At 32.2% G+C, this 17129-nt stretch overlaps 1 pseudogene across 1 annotated transcript; it reads left to right on the top strand.

The window, feature by feature from the left end:
* Positions 1–5527: 5527 nt before the first annotated feature.
* Positions 5528–15764, top strand: LOC103259999 (annotated as a pseudogene). Its single transcript, XR_504259.2, has 2 exons — positions 5528–5623; positions 15198–15764. The product of XR_504259.2 is annotated as a profilin-1 pseudogene (transcript).
* Positions 15765–17129: the final 1365 nt, after the last annotated feature.

Below are 17129 nucleotides of genomic sequence, written 5' to 3' on the forward strand. Positions count from 1 at the left end.
TCTCTCTCTCCAGTATACTTTCTAAGTAAATTATATTTTCCAGTCTAACTTCTGTGGAATTCTTTGGATCTTATGTGCATGCAGCACCGGATCATTTCCAAGGCTCCTCTGGGATTGTGGCATAACACAAAGAAATAGATTTTTTTAAAAAAAGGATATGAGAGAAAATTTTATTTGGCGTATTCACGGTAGTAATGGAGAAATGCAATACTTATGCACACATTGTTCAACAAAGAGGCTGGTAATACACAAGAATGTGTGCTTGTGAGCAGGTCTCAGCAACTGACATTGCAGGAAGAATGTCAGTGGCCTGGCAGCCCAGCTTCCCAAAGGCTCTCAGCCCACAGTGGCCTGCAGACACCTTGTAGTCAGTTCCACCGAGGGTGGTGAAGGAAGAGCCCAAGAGGAGATCTATAGTTGTAGTCCAAACATGCTCCTGTAAAAGTGAAAGTGAAGCCAAAGAAGACAGTAGGAAAGAATAAATCTTCAGACAAAAAAAAGTGCAAGCAAAAGGGAAAACAAGAGCAAAGGGAAAACAGGCTAAAGTAACCAAAAACGAAGAGTTACCTAAAACCGAGGTGAATCCAGTCTTTGACGAAGCAGAAGAGAAAGAAGCCAAGTCTGAATAGTATCATATGCCACATCTTATCAGTGATCTGTCTCCCATCTTGTACAATCCAGAGGAGTATTTTTATCAGCTCTTTTGTAAATGCAACCGTGTTAGTAGCTCTAAAAACATTTTTAAGAAAGAAAGAATCCCACCTCATCCTATGTTTTAAGTTTAAATGCTTTTTTTTAAGACATGAAATCATTTGCTGGTTGTTTATTTTTTGGTACAATCAGATAATAGTATGGGATATTGAATTAAGAGAGGATTTGACTATCTTGGGTGTCAGCTTAACATTCTATAGATAGAGGTTTAGTTCTTATATTCTGTAATACAAAACATTCTGAGTGGCAATATGGACCGCAGTGCTACATTTAATGTCTTGAACATTTAAAATTCCCATTTTGTTTCTTTCTTTCTGTAGAATTGTTTCCTAAAGAAAACCACTCCTTGATTATGTCTCTACCTGTCAGAGTTATGTGCACTTTGTAACAACTTTGGTCATGATAGTCCTGTTTTCCCAATAAGTACATTAATATACTGTGAAAGATTGCAAAAATTAGTATGTTGTGTATATGATAAATTGTGAATTGGTGGTATGTATGTAACAGCTTATCAATATTTGAAGACACTGTGACTTGATATCCTTTTAAGAAAAAGTTGCTTTGAAATTTTAAGCTGGAAAGTCACTGGAATAACTTTTTTAGAATAATAATACATGGCTTTTTAGATTTTTGGTACATATGTTAAGAATTGTTTACAAATTGAAATGTCTGTGCACTGATTCTCAACAAACAATAAACTCTCAATTTTGAAAAAAAGAACATGTGCTTGTATGTGTGTACATGCATTCATGCACTCACATGATATATATTCTGTCAGGGCACACATTTTTACACACCACATATTTATACTCTCAAACACACACCTTGTATGAAGCAAAGAAGCAACATGTTCTTATACATTTCTGCATTACCCCCAGAGGACATGCAGAGGAAAAAGTGGACTCAGCAGAATGGCTCTACTAAACGGAGTGAACATTCAAGGAGCAGTCATATTTTTAATAGTAGAATATTTGAATTTTTGAAGATAGAATAAGATGCTACTGTATAAAGCTGAAATTGAATTAAAAATAAAATTTGGAAACTTGGAAATGCTATTTTCTATAGAAATCCAAAATGGTGTCAAAATTAATCTCGTGTTTAAAGCAATTAGTAACAAAACTTACACTGTGAAAATTGTAATCACTGCTAAGGAGTATAGACAAATAAATAAAACGGAAAAAATATAAACAGATTACTTTAAGAAGTGTAATGTATGGATATTATTTTCTTTTAAAAATAAATTCTTACAAATATTGAATTAACTATCAAGAAAATAATTATGACAAGTCACATTGTTTTGGTATGAGTCATTAAGACTGTATCTGAAGTTTCAGGGTAACTTCTTAAACTATATATACCTCAAGATTTGAATGTAAGTTCTAGATAGAGTATGTTCTGATTTCAAATTTTTTCATGCAATGCATTTTAGTTACATTGGTTAAATACAAATATTTTAAAACTACTCTGAAAAAATAAAATGTTGTTATAATGCATCCTTTCCACTTTTTTCCTAAGAACTCTTTGGCCACAGCACTCTCGGTTTTTGGATTTAAAGAAAAAGGAAGATGCTATCTTATAATCAGGGTTCATATTTATCTAGTTTAAAAAATAATAAAGACGACAACTTACAAGTACATAAATTCCATTCAGAGTTTTCCATTGGGTTGTGCTTGTGATTAGTAACAATGCATGAATAATGTTAAATAAAATCTCTTAATTGTTATTTGTCTGTTTTGATATTATATATTTTTTGTAATCACTGTGAGGAACTCTGAAAGCCTTCAGTGCTGTGTGATCAGATAGCACTAATGTTTGAGAAATTTCAATAAAATTGTTTAATCCAGCAACCAGCTTACATATAGTCACTGATAAAAAGGTGCAATATAATTAACATCCTTAAAGGATGTGAAGGATATCCTTTAACATCCTTAAAGATATGGTTGTTAAAAATTGTATTTCACTTATTTTATATAGAGCAGGAGATTGCTGGATTTGTACAGTTCTTTGCTCATGAGATTTTTTGGTTTTCTATATTTACTTGAACATGTACAAAAATAAGTCTCTTGGAGAATTATTTCTCTTGGAATAATGTAGATATTGCCAAGTTTTGAGCAGTCTCTTTAAAAGTGCTGTCAGAACAAATACATCAGGTCACACAGCAGGTGGTTTATCTCTGTGAATGTCTGAGCATTAAAATAGAGAAGGCTGCAGACTAGTAATTAAGTATTGATTGGTTTATCTAACACATTCTGCACATTTCTAAACAAATGCAGCATTGTTTCTGGCTCTCTTCTTCTAAAAATTGAAATTGGTCAGTGCATACATTTCAAAGATTACAAAACATGAAGGGCAGTTTTTTGTGTGTTTACAACTTATTCAGTGATCTCACTTGAACCCAGTCACCTTTGCAATATGATTCCATTTTTAGAAAATGTCACAAAGATCAACATAAGCCATTTTTACCTCCAATAAGTGCTTCTACTTTATATAATCAGAAATACATATTTTAAACATTGTTAGAGTAATGACTGTTCATTTAGAAACACAAGGCATCACAACAGCCTGTAGAGGTAAACATGGAAGTGAGAAATCACAAAGCAAATTGCTAAGGGTCATACCATTAATAAGTGCATCAAGGTAAATAGAAAAAAAGATTATAAATAAAATATTTTGAATAAGTGCCTAACTGAAGAGGTAAAAATGTGGAAAACAAATAATGAATTATAGAACAATAAATATGAATTATTTAAAATATTGAAAACTAAGATTTAAATAGATATTTCAGGATAGTATATAATATTCTAGAATTTAAATTTTTATTTTGCTCAACAGTGACCACAGTTTTACAGGATCAGGACTATAAAACCAGGGAAATGTAGAAAAATTTATATATTTTTCAAAAAAACATTAAAATATGTGTTTTTTAGAGGGTAGCAAAATGAGAAAAGAAATAAAGATATAAAAGACAAGAAAAAATAATTTATATGAATTTACACTATAGCATTTTCTATGTTAACGTGCTAAAAATCTTATGTTTATTTTTGCTTTATTGATAAAAGTTTCAAATTTTACAAAAAATAATAAATTATATTTTTAAATGGGCATAAAAACAATAAAGTTGGATCTAATGAATCTTAAAAATGAAGTAAAACTATAGTGTATCTTAAATATTGTTTAATAGCTAAAATGGAAAATATTTTTCAATACTATATCTGATCAAAATGTATTATGTCATATCTTAATTGCCCTTCAGAACATCATATTCCAAAGTGAAATAAGTTATTTGCCTTCTCTATGTCAGTTGGAGGCAAGACAAAGTTTAGAATTGAACTTAGGTACACTTGCTTTAGAACCACACTTTCAACAAATATGCTTAAGGATTTATACTGTTGAGCAGCAAATCAGATCTGATAAGTAAATGTGCTTAGAATGTAACCCATATTTACTTATTATAGAAGCTATTGATAAGCCAGAAACATTTTTACAACATGGTGCTAAATAATAGAGCCAAAATAATGACAGTATGTAGCATTTTGATATGTATATATTTTACATATTTCATATACATGTATATATTTTGATATCTTTTTTTAAAGCATATTTTATGACAAAAAAAATTGGGGTCTTCTGCGGAGACGATAATGATGTGTGTCTGTGTGTGTGTCTGTATGCCTGTGTGTGTAAAAGAGAGAGAAAAGAGATATACATGTAATGTGAGGGGCTTGGACAGTTTGCTTAGCATTTATTTTAAAAATTACCAATATAAATTTGTTTTTCAGTAATTGATTTCTCTACGCATTTTTGTTGTACACATTTGTTTTATAACATATTTTCCAGTAAAATGTATACTTTTTCTTTTAGAATGAAATACAGAAACTGTGTAAATGTACTTAATGTAATACAAACCTGAAAAGTTAATTCTGTTCAGTGGCTTCATCCAATGTATTACAGTGCTTTATATTTTTACTACTGTTTTGTGATCCCAATGAAAGTGAGATACAAATATGTAGAAGTTTGCCAAGGTAGTCATACAGTTTAATATAAGGAAAGAGAAAATACATTTTTTAAACTTCTAGCTGTAGCAATCTTATTTAGGGCTGTTCAAAAAATGTAATGAAAATAATAATATTATTTATCCCTCTTTTTTTTTAAATCCCTCTTTTTTCCATGGTTGAAACAATGAACAAATAGCTACTTCTACATATTGTCACAATGACTACTCACTGGTCGATTTTTATGTATAAGACAGATGATTCTTTCACTTTGCATGAGTGCCCAAAACAAGCTGTTTCTATTTCTCTCACTCTCTTTATATATAAATATGAACTATATTTTTATATGATGACATTTATATATCACATTTATATGATATATGTGAAATATATACATGAACTGTGTATGAAATATATGAGATGCATGAAATATATATATACACACAATAACTATTAAGAAAACAAAATTGTGTGCTATTTCACCTCTGCCAGCTAAAATTGTATGATGGTCAGTTGATAAAAAAGTAGGAAAAAAAATTGTATATGTCTGTCTAAATGAAGAATGCTCATTTCACACGATTTAAAATCTAATAAAAATTTTAAAAATTATTTCACCAAGAAAAATGTTAGCTGATAGTGCTATAATTACTCGCTTATGTTTTTTTAATATCCTCTATTTCATGACTAAGATTATAAGGCCCCCATCAGAGCAGTCAATTACTTTTTTAAATACTCATTTAACTAACTTATTGATTGAGTCATTACTAAAATTCATTCTTTCTTCTAGAGTCTTGAGATACATCAATGAAGAAAACAGATAAAACATGTTTAACATTGTGGAGCTTATGGCCAGTTCAGATGTTCTTAGAATGGAATCTTGGATTAAGCTTTTGAAAATTCATAACTATGAAATAGATCTTGTAAAAATATAGAAATTGTTAATTCAATAATATATGCTATAGTTTCTTCTGAGATCTAAAGTGCCTGATATCATAGACTATTGTAAGAATGAAAATAATTGTCTCATTTACTTGTAATTTCTATACACATTTGTTTCCTTAAAGTCAGAGGCATGATGGAATTGAGCATTGTTTTTTAGATCCTATTTACCAGTTACATTGCCTTTATTGATAACATGTAAAAATGAGAAGAAACAAAGGAAAGTTTCACAGAAGAAATAAAAAAAGATGCCACTTCTTGGCGCTATAATAAAAATAATGATCAACTCCTTAATCAGCTTCTCATTTTTATTGTTATTTTAAGAAGTAAAAATTAGGGACAATATATAAAGTGACATACTCTAAATGCAGTGTCCATTTCTTAAAAATAAAATACAGATGAAAGTCTACAAAACTGAGCCCCTGACCTAGCCTCACATCATCTTATTTTAATTTTGCTGTGTCTGCCCATCTTTAAGTACTTTGAGCAGAATACTCCCCGTACACATTATATTTCATGTAGAATGTCTGGAACATTCTGCTCCTTTTGCTTTCCTGCTCGATTCTTGCTTTTCTCCTCTAGGAGTCTAGGTAATTCATTCTTAGACTTAACTACACATAAAACCTGTCTGGATGGCATGTTAAGACACAGGTTGCTTGATCTTTTGCCCATAGTTACTGATTTATTAACACTGGGGTGATGCTCTACAACTTACATTTCTTACAAGTTCCCAGGAACTGCCCAGAGAACCACATTTTGAGAACCTCTCTTTAGGTTTCAGCTTAAATATGACTTTCTCACATAGTTTTTCTCTAGCTTCTTAGAGTAGTTTTAAAACACTCTGCTCTGTATTTCTACATACATGTTTCTCATGTTTCCTTTTTCATAATATTGATCAGATTTGTTTCCAATATGTCATCTTTAAATTCTTGAGGATGCTATGATTCTGCCTATTAATTACCACCAATGTAGGAATACACTGCTCAATAAATAAATGTATACAATCTGTGTTGGATACTTCTTGATATGAAATTAAAAGTAGAATTTAATCTGTGGTATTTCTAAAGCATTAATTCCTTAGTAAAAGTAAATGTATAATTTAAAAATTGTTCACCATAAGTATGAACGGTATGCAATTTAACAATTTCATTGAATAGCATCCCACATAGGATCTTTATTTTGAGGTAAAACTCACACATACAAGCATGCATATATATAAATTAAATTTTAAAAATTGCATATATAGTATATGTAGTAAGTTATATTGTACACATTGTAGTTGAATTGTTACAGTAAATTATGTAGATTGGAATTATATTTTTGTATCAGTACAAAGTAATAATTATTACAAAGTAGTAACTTTATAATTATTGGTTATGTTTAGTTTTTATATGCATGCAATTTTGCCAATTTGCCTTTTTTATTACAGTATTTATTCTAAATTTCAAATAAAATAAAGGCCAGTGGTATAATAGAAAATAATCTATAGGAGTTTGTTAGTAATTAAAATGGGGAATTAAATTAATTTAATATTTTTAAACATTAAAATTTAATTTAAAAATTAAAATGTAAAAGTTGAAAATTATCACTTGCTTCTTTTACTCCAGTTTATCCTTTAAAGTGCTGTGAGATTAATCTCCAAAAGTTTTATGAATAAGTCATTCATTCATTAAAAACTCATTGATCAAATTAATATAAACTTTTAAACAGCTATTTATAGAGCATAATAATTTTCTTCAGCATATTTTAAAGTATTTTCTCTTATATATTCCCATTTATGATTCTAGATAACAATGAAATTCTGTAATACTTGCCATATACTAGAAATAAATGTCACTTCTCATTTGCATCTTATGTCTTTACTTTCAACTCCCTAGATTACTTTCTGCATGCTGTAGCAACTGGTAATAACCTCTTATCAAGGCACGAGACAAATAACAAATTTTGATTATATTTTTTATTATTTTTTCCTTAATGTCAGAAGCTAGCAACACTCCTAGTGCTTTGAGAAGCTTTTTTTCTGGTATTTTAATTACTTACATTCATACCTACTGTCTCCTTTAGATTGTAATTTCCATGAACATTTAAAAAAATTAAAGACATATAAATGCTTAATAAAAATTCATTTAAACAATAAATGTTGAAATGCTTAATAAAAATTCATTTAAACAATATATGTTGAAATGCTTAATAAAAATTCATTTAAACAATAAATGTTAAGTAATCCTAGCTAAAATCTATGAAGATCTGAAGAACCTACTCACTTAATATATATAACAATACTTTGATATGAGTGTTTTGAGTTCATGTTATAAATGTGTATAGAAATTAATACAATAAAACTTTTGATTAAACACCAGAAAAACAAAATTTTGTTAAATCGTATTTTGACAGAACATTTTTAATAAAAATATGAAAGTATTAGATAAGAATTATAAAAATTGCATAATTATATACATATGCAAACATCACTTCCAATTTTAAAAAATTAGATATACAAGAATATGAGTACTTTGTTTTTGTAAAATATTAAATATTGGGAAAAGAAAGATTATTTCTTTTCCATATCTTCCATATTATGCCAAATCTCATATCTGAAGTTTAGTCTTTATAAATAAGTTTGTATTGGTTCAATTTTGTTTGTGAAATGGCTAATTTTATAAAGATTGATTACTTGTCAAATGTTGCAAGATGCTGTAAGAATGTAAAAGTTGTTGATAATATTCTGAGTAAACTTTAAATGTAAAAATATGTTTATTTTAATAGTCATATTTTTAGTTGAACATATTATTTTAATAATCATATTTTAGTTGAAGTCATGCTATTTAGACAATTCACATAAAGATTGGGTAACAATCAAACACTGATTTTTTATTTCTAATTTTTTCATGACACTTCTTTAAATAATACAAAATTTGTAGGTATTTTGTGATTTGTTCACACTTTTAATCATTCACTTGAATTACTGCTATTTTGCTATTTTAAGAAACACTTATTTAATAGATATTCTCAACACATCAGTTTATAAATTACTTTATTTTTGATAATTTTATAGAAGAACATAACCAAAAATTGTGAAGTATTATTTTACCATTTGGTGGTCCATATGTATATTTATAAAGCAAATTTGTTAATATTTCTTCTCTTGAAGAATGACATTTTACATATTGGCAATAAAATATATTTTCTTGTTCAAGCAAGTGTTTATTTCAAATACCTAACTACAAAACTAACAGGAAACCTTCACATATGTGTATCTGGGAAAGGTTGCATTTACGACTTGAATTAGATAAGAGCTATTCTATATATATTTTTTAAATGTGAGGATTTAGAGATTTATTTTTCTTTTCTATAATTCTTCAGCTGCAGAACTTTTTGATCCAAATATGTTATTTTTTGGAAATTCCAGAAGTATTAAGATTCCTTAGACTAAACTGAATTATCAGTAATCATCTCAGCTGTCAATGACCTATAAATAACATTTTTACCTAATTAAATAGCTTGTTTCTTTCAAATGTTTTTGAAAGAAATAGTGCATTGTGCATAATTAGAAGAGACATCAAAGTTGGAGTCATTGGCTCATTAATTTAATGAAGCTAGCCTATGGCATTTATGTTACTCAGTGGTAATATTTTATTTGCAATTAACAATGCTATATATTAGTTGTTGATTCTTAATAAACAACATCGAAATTAAGGATAGCATAATTTTCAGAGAAAATTTTAAATTCATCTGTCTGACATATGCCCAGGTCAGTTGTTTCTGTTACTAGAGTATGGAAAGCATGGAATGTTGTTTTGGACCGGTTACTTGGAATCACACACCAGCTATCCATTCATAATACTTCATCTCTGTCACAGAGGTGAACAAGAGCCATTTCCTTGGCAATGAAATTGGGTCAAGGTGTAAGCATGTGACATGATCTAGGCCCATTTGTGCTCTTTCTTAGGAATTTTCAAATTGTTTAAAGAATTAAGTAGCTTATTTTCCTCTTTGATCATAGAATTATAAGACTGTAAACATGGATAAACAGACTGCCATGTATTGAACTGTTCTTAAATCATAAAGTCATTGAAAAAAGATAAATTATAAAAACTATTAAAATATAAAAATGGTATCTGTACAATACATCTAGAGTAAATGAAAATTGGACTGTCACACATTTAAAAAGTTTCTCGACTCGAATGAGTTTAACTAGAAATAATTACATTAAAATATAAATTTGAGCCTTAAATGTGAACATTTCAAATACTTGCAGAAATAACATATGAAGAGAGCATGATTTCTAGACTAAACAAACATGCAAATCATTAACTATCAATATATTCCAAAGTATTTCTTATTAACATAGCACAATATGCTTGTAAAATTATTTCTCCTAACATATGATAAGCAAAATAATAGAAAATCTCAAGTTTTTATTTTATGCAGTACACAATTTACAAAGTATGTGACTGCTGTTGAGTTTCTTAACTACTCTAAGTCTCACTTCCTATAGAAATTATAATGGTATTAAAACAGTATCTCCCTGAGAAGGTTGTACAAAGGTTCCATTTGGGAATGTGTGAAAACCTTTAGACATAATTTCTGTTACAAAATAAATTGTTTATTAAATGCTATTTCCTATTATCAGTGTTATATAGATACTTATATTCAATGAAATTTTATAATATTTGAAGATTTCCTGAAGATTTGTTTTTACGTATTCAGGAATGAATATAATTCTATATTAATAACAAAATTAAATAAATACGTGAATAATTATAACACTAAAGAATGTTAAATTGATAAGTATTCTCAGTAAAATTCAGAGTTTGGAATAGGCTTAAGTTCCTTTTGAAACTTTAACATTCATTCTATCATCCTTTATAATAAGTACCAAAGCAAAAATTGCACTGGAAAAGTTAAACAGGCTAGGAAGATGTTATCCAAGGCTATTATAATAGTAAAGCAAAGTCCAAGAATATTATCTGAACTACAGTCCACTGAAACAACTGGCAGGGAGGTTTTGAAGAGCTGGAGCAAGCGAGGTTTATTTGTTGATAGGCCTAACCCGAAAGGAAAAGTAAATTTGTTTATATCTTATGACAAGTGGAAATTTTACTATATAGAGTGAGGTACACACCTAAGTTGAGCTCCTGTTGCCCTAAAGAAACTTGAGAGATAAGGGTGTTATCTTTCTTTACTTTTATTTTAAAGATGTGGGGTACAATTCAGGGTTAGGTACATAAGTGGTCAATGTATAGGTAAAGTTTGGGTCTCCCCTTGGTCCTCACTTCACCTCGTTTGAGATTGATGTTATGATAATATGATATTGATATTATGTGCCCACCCGTGGCAGTGTCCCACAACAACCAATCCCTTTCTTATACTATTATGATAAATGGTCAGGGTCCACTTATGAGTGAGTACATTTAGTACTCAGGTATTCATTTATGTGATAGATCACTGAGTAATATAGACTCTAAATCCATTCAAGTTGCTGTGAAGTCCATAATTTTGTTTTGTTTTATGACTGTATAATATTCCATTGTGTATATGTACCACATTTTCTTTATCCAGTCCACTTTCAATGGGCAGCACAATTGGTTCCATGTTTTTGCTATTGTGAATAATGCTGCAGTAAATATGTGTGTGAAGATATCTTTTTTTTTTTTTTTTTTTTGAGTTGGAGCCTCACTCTGTCGCCCAGACTGGAGTGCAGTGGCCCCTCCTGGCCACCGCAGCCTCGCCTTCTGGGCTCCGGCGATCCTTCCACCTCAGCCTTCCCAGTAGCTGGAATTACAGGCACGCGCTACCACACCCGGTTGATTTTTTCATTTATTGTAGAGATGAGGTCTCGCTGCCCAGGCGGGTCTCGAACCCGTGGGCTCAGGCAATCCACTCACCTCAGCCTCCCAAGGCACGGGATTACAGGCTGAGCCACCAAGCCTGGCTAAGATATCTTTTTAATAGAGTAATTTCTGTCCCTCTGGATATATTCCCAGAAGGAGGATTGCTGGGTCATCTGGAAGGTCAATATTTAGATCTTTTAGAAATCACCACACTGTTTTCCAAAGAGTTTAAGATAGACAAGTGGGACCTCATCAAACTGAAAAGTTTCTGCAAAACAAAACAAATCATCAAGAGAGCAGGGAGACAGTACATTGAATGGGGGGAAAATTTGCCAACTGTATATCTGACAAAGGCCTAACATCCAGGATCTACCAAGATATTAAAAGTGCCAAAAAAAAAAAAACTGTATTAAAAGCGAGCAAATGAGCCAGGCTCAGTGGCTCAGCCTGTAATCCCGCGCCTTTGGGAGGCTGAGGTGAGTGGACTGCCTGAGCCCGCGGGTTCGAGACCCACCTGGGCAACTTGGTGAGACCTCATCTCTACAATAAATAAAAAAATTAGCCAGGTGTGGTAGCGCGCCCCTGTAGTTCCAGCTACTTGGAAGGCTGAGGTGGAAGGATCGCTGGAGTCCAGCAAATTGAGGCTGCAGTAGCCGGGAGCGGTCACTGCATTCCAGTCTGGGTGACAGAGTGAGACTCCAACTCAAAAAAAAAATAATAATAATAAATAAATAAATAAAAGTGGGCAAATGATATGAATAAAAGAAAAAAAAGACATAAAAGCATCCAACAGGTACATGAAAAAATGCTCAGCCTCACTAATCATCAAAGAAATGCAAATTAATCACACTGAGATACCATCTAACTCTAGGCAGGATGGCCATCATCAATAACTCAAAAACAACAGATGCCGATGAGGAGACAGAAAAAGGGAATGCTTCTACACTGTTGGTGGGAGGGTAAACTTGTACAAATTCTGTTATCTTTCTTGATAAATGCATTTCAAAGGAATGACTGGGGGGGGTTTAAGAAAGACACTTCTGTGATGTAAAACTATCTGGGCAAGACACTTTTAAAAAATAATTTACATACATCTCAAAGGAAAAGAAAAATAATTTACAATGACAAGTTTTCTAAAGTCAAGAGTTTAAGAAAAAGAAGGGAAAGGACCTTTGTGGTTAGGCCATTTGTAGGTTATAAAGGGGCAGGGTGAAAGAAAGACTAAGGGCCTAGATGCATCAAGAAGCCTGTCTAAAGTTTATTCAAGTTGAAGAAAAATGTTAAGGTTCAATTAGCTACTTCTTAGAATTAATTTAAAATCCATGGATATGTTTATTTTAGTATTCTGGTATCTTATATCATGAATAAAATAATTAGAAAATAACCTTAAGAAACACAAATTTAAAATGACATCAAATATTTTAAAGATTTTTGTATGCTAAAGCAATTGAACTAATGCTACAGCTATCACATGCATAAAACATTATATAGTTATGGTTTTATACTTATGGTTTTATCATCTGCATTAAAAATGTGGAGAATGTTTTGTTTTGAACTTGCTCAACAGTAAGAAACTTTTCGCATATTTTATTGCAATTACCTAAGGTAGTTAATGTGGAATATGAACGGCTGGGACTTCCATTATTAGTGGACAATGCTAAAGAAGCCAGGGACAAATAACCAATATTAAGGTCTAGACCTATATAGCCTGCAATTAAGAACTTAACATAATTATCATCATTACAGACATTTCCATGAAGTAACTGAGCAAGATAAAGAAGATGCAAATAAGTTATTACTAGATAAATATATAAAGTCTTCAATATTTGGCTAATAGACTCTCTTGCCTCTGATTGTATCATGCCCCTTCTCCTGTCACTTTTTCTTCTGTGTAAGTGTGCTTATGTGTGCATATGTGTGTGAATTGTAATTCTGCAGCACTCCCGTTACTCATTTTATGATTCTTAAAAGAGATCTCAAGAAAATGCATAAGGATCACTTGTGAAGGCTTTCTTTTTCCCCAAGTGACAGTTGTTTCCATAATGGGCACTGTGGAATGTTTCTCAAGTCAGTCAGGCTGGTGAAATGATATCTGGGGAACACCGGAGTAGTTTGTTAATTGATAATCAAGATGCTACTTAGGATGCTTCTTTTTGCATATCAACACAATCACATGATATTATCTTCAAGAATATGAAGGGCACAATACTATGACTTTTTTGATAAATAATACTTTTTTAAATTAGAAACACAAATCTTAGAAAGTATCTTAGAAATTATAAATACATTGAAGCCAAGTATAAAGGTAGAGATTAAGGTCTAAATTCAGGAGGTAAAGTGATTTAGCATTAACAAATTCTATCTAAAAGTCACTTAAGTCAACCAAAAAGAACCCTATTAACTAGGTTCAACACCATTTTTCTTTCATCATTGAAACAGATTGACATTTTTTAAAGTAATTAAATTAAAATTAGCAGTCAAGTGATATGAGAAATCTGTACTGTACATTTGAACATGAAGTATACACTACCTGAGATGCTCAAACCATTACAGGACTTTCAGGAATTGAATTTAATAAATGGAGAAATTTTCCATTTTCCACCTCAAGTTGACTCACCTGCATACACCATCATGGGCACTCTGTTTAAATATCTGTCTCTTTATTCACTTTGTTTAGACATATCTCTCTCTTAATCAATCTTTCTCTCCCAAACATACAATTGTCTAAGTTAAACTCACTATATTCAGCTGTGATAAATTTCTTGGTAAAGACTCTGTTTTCTATCTAATCTTAACTACGCTTTCATATATATAATATTCATATATTCTAATTTGCTGAAGTAAAATTTAAAATATAGTAGGTATACAGATGTTTTTGATTAAGATAAAAGTTTTTCTTATTTAATATAGAATATTATATATATCATTTTAAAGTACAGTATCATGATAGTAATATGTTAGAAGACTTATTAAATACCAAATAATTTATCAATATACAAAATAATTACTTTAATGAAAGACAAGCAAAAAAGAAAATTCTTGTAAGTTGCCAAAATTTTTCTTATGGTTAGAGAGATAAATTCCTTGTACTATTTACTATAAACCCACTTTCCTCCATTTGAAAAAGAAATTAACATAAATAATGATGAGTGACAGATGATGTAATTCCCTTGGAAAATATAGTTGCCTTTCCAAATAATTTTAGTAAAAATAAATTCCTTGAAAAATTTTTTTGCTCAACGTATATAAAAATCATGATAGTAAAATGAGTGAGTTCAAACTAAATTTCTATTAAGCTGATTATATGTCTTCATTTGTTCATTTATCTAAAATTACAAAAGCTTTTGAACTTCTGTTTGCATGATGTAATATGATTGATGTTGAGGTAGAGTACTGAAAAAATATAGACATTAAATAATTTTGTCCTTCATAAAATTCAGTTGCCTTTAGATACATTTAAATCGACAGATAACAGTCTCACAGATCCAAATGTAGACATGTCTACATTGATTAAAGCTCCAAAAATTGAAAAAAGTATTGAGAAATAAAAAAAGAAAAAGGAACAGTGAGGCTGTTTCTAAATTTACAATCAAAATTTAACACACCTAGCAGAGCCACGGTCCGGATGGCAGCGCGTGCCCAGAGCCCTCCGCCTCCCCGCGCTGCCAGCCAGAGGCAGCCCGAACCCTGCCCGCGGCCTCAACCGCAGCACTGAGAGCAGCCCCAGGAGCGGGGCGCCACTGCCGGGTGGAACGCCCACGTGGACAACCTCATGGCCCACAGGACCTGTCAGGACACGACCATCGTGGGCTACAAGCACTTGTCCTCCGTCTGGGCCACCATCCTCGGAAAAATATGTTGATTTTTTTTTTTCTTTTCTCAGAGGAATAGTGCAGTTAAAATGGAATGTGGATGTATTTTCAGTATGAGCAAAGACCGGTCAAGTTTCTTCGTGAATGGGCTGACACTTGGGGGCCAGAAATGTTCTGTGATCCAGGACTCACTGCTGCAGGGTGGGGAATTTACCATGGATCTTCATACCAAGAGCACTGATGGAGCCCCCACCTTCAATGTCACTGTCACCACGACTGTCAAGACGCTAGTCCTGCTGATGGGCAAAGAAGGTGTCCATGGCGGTTTGATCAACAAGAAATGTTATGAAATGTCCTCCCACCTGCGGCGTTCCCAGTGACCTCGTCTGGCCCTTTCCCACCACTTCCACAGCTTTTGCACCCCTTCCCATACACACATACACCATTTTTATTTTGGAGGCCATTACCCCACACTCCCTATGGCTGGCTGGACAGACACCTTCCCCTACCCATATCCTTCCACCTTCCCCTAGAAGGATTAGAACGGATCATACAAATTAGAACGGGTCATACAAATAAGGGGGTTTGATATTGTGACATAGCGGGAGGTTTTATGTTGATGATAGTTGTAATAAAATTAATAGCACCTAGAATAGAAGATACTCCTGCTAGGTGGAGGGAGAAGATAGTAAGGTCTACAGAGGCTCCTGCATGAGCTAGATTTCCTGCTAAAGGGGGGTAGACAGTTCAACCAGTTCCTGCTCCAGCTTCAACTATTAAGGAGGCTAGGAGTAGAAGGAAGGATGGTGGTAATAATCAGAAACTTATGTTGTTTATTCGAGGGAATGCTATGTCGGGGGCTCCAATTATAAGAGGAACTAGTCAGTTACCAAAGGCCCCAATTATAATGGGTATTACTATAAAGAAAACTATTACAAAGGCATGGGCAGTGACGATTACATTACAGATGTGGCCATCCCACAATAGGGTTCCTGGTTGTCCGAGTTCTGCTCGGATGAGAAGACTGAAGGCAGTTCCTGCTATCCAAGCTCAGGCACCAAATAATAAATATAAAGTTTCAATATCTTTATGGTTGGTTGAGAATAATCAACGGTTAATGAACATAAGCAGGGGTAAAATGGCTGAGAAAGCATTAGGTTGTAAATCTAAAGATAGGGGTGGAGCCCCCTTTTTACCAAGTCCTGAGGTGAATATCACATTGAATTGCAAATTCAAAGGAGCAGCTTCAATTCTGCCAGGACTTCTCCCGCCTTTTTTTTCTTGGCGGTGGGAGAAGTAGATTGAAGCCAGTTGGATAGAGTATTTAGCTGTTAACTAAATTTTCGTGGAATTGGAGCCCACCAATCTAGTGGGAAGGACTTAGCTTAAATTAAAGTGACTGATTTGCATTTAGTTGATGTAGAGTGAGCCTCTGCAGTCCTTAGGGAGAGAAGTACAGGAATTAAGCATTTTAGCTTACCTAGGGCTTTGAAGGCTCTTGGTCTGATTAACCTAAATTCCTAGTCCAGTGGTAAGAGTGTGGGTGGTAGGGGTAAAAGTAGGGTAGATAAAATTGTTAAGGGGGGTATAATGAGTATTAGCTTTGTATTTTCGAATTGTCATTTTATTTTTGTATTATTGTTGTTTGGGAACATAGTTAGGGTTGTTGAGTAGATTAGTCGTATATAAAAGTATAGGTTGAGTAAGGCTGTAATGGCTATTAATATTGGGATGAGAATGCTGTCATTTTTTATGAATTCTTGAATGATTGTTTATTTGGGAAGAAAACCTGTAAGTGGGGGTAATCCTCCTAATGATAGTAGGACTAGGAGTATTATGGA

The sequence above is a fragment of the Carlito syrichta genome, unplaced genomic scaffold (genome assembly GCF_000164805.1).
Source record: "Carlito syrichta isolate Samal-C Ts95f unplaced genomic scaffold, Tarsius_syrichta-2.0.1 Scaffold303091, whole genome shotgun sequence".
Lineage (NCBI taxonomy): Eukaryota > Metazoa > Chordata > Mammalia > Primates > Tarsiidae > Carlito > Carlito syrichta.